The sequence below is a fragment of the Meleagris gallopavo genome, chromosome 22 (assembly GCF_000146605.3).
Source record: "Meleagris gallopavo isolate NT-WF06-2002-E0010 breed Aviagen turkey brand Nicholas breeding stock chromosome 22, Turkey_5.1, whole genome shotgun sequence".
In the NCBI taxonomy this organism is placed as follows: domain Eukaryota; kingdom Metazoa; phylum Chordata; class Aves; order Galliformes; family Phasianidae; genus Meleagris; species Meleagris gallopavo.
In genome coordinates this window covers 13,311,083-13,312,152 of record NC_015032.2, presented here as the reverse complement: position 1 = coordinate 13,312,152, position 1,070 = coordinate 13,311,083, and positions in this window count along the sequence as shown.

The window sequence follows — 1,070 nt, the reverse complement described above, 5'->3', positions numbered from 1 at the left end:
CAAGCAGGCAGTGCCCTTCTCATAGCTCTGGCTCCAGGCACAGTTGATGCTGGAGCTGAGCCCCAGAGCAGGAATTGCAGACATAGGGGCAGATTGATGCTGTGTGGACCAACATCCTTTCTGGGGCAGCAGGAAGTGTGCCCTGACCTCAAGCTGCTCCCCAGTCTGGGATGGGAAGGTGCTGGGGAAGAAGTCTGGACTCACCCCATGGAGGGACAGTGCAGGGTGTCTGACAGGGGGAATGGCCCTACAATAAGATGAAAGAGGAGAATCTTTCCCGCAACGAAACCCAACCAAAGGGGCTCGCCTGTGGGCGGATCAGTAGAATAAAGCAAGCCGCTTTCCTGGGAACGGGCTAAAAGTGCACAGACCTCCCTAAAGCAGTGGGAACAGCATCTTGGGGAAAACTATTGGCTGATGGAGGCACCGGATGCACCCCGGGCTGTGCCAAAGGGCGTTTTGGCCTACAGTGTCCAGAAATGCTTTGTTAAGTGTCACAGAGCACTTCATCATGGGAGAGGCTTTGGGGTGAGATTGGCGCAGAGCTCTGTGCTCCTGCAGAGGGCTGAGGTGAGAGTGGGGAGCGGGGAGAAACCAAACGTGACTCAGGGAGCCCCCTTCCCTCCTCCAGCTGTAAGGGAGTGAAACAAAAGGCATTAGGGAGCACAGGAAGATTTACATTTGCAAAGCTATTTCCATTTTAATAAGCCAAAGTGCTGTTAAATAGAGATTGATATTTCTCCCCAAACACTCATAACTTTTAGAGATGATTTATCCCGACGAGACGGGCTGGGCAGTGGTGTTTTGGTTGCAGGAAGGTTGGTTGTTAACTCTTGCCCGAAGCCACGGGGTGACCGCACAGCCTCTCCTCTCCCCCCATTGGGAAGGAGCGGGGTGAGAACGCCCGGACCCGCGGTCCGTAACAGCTCAGATCCGTCTCCCGGGGAGGGGGGTTGAGGGAACACCGAGGAACGGAGAAGAGCAGCGCAGCACTCAGCCTCAGATCGGCCCCGATCGGGGCAGCGGCCCCGGCTTCACCGCCCGCGGTCCCGGCAGAACGGCGGGGCAAT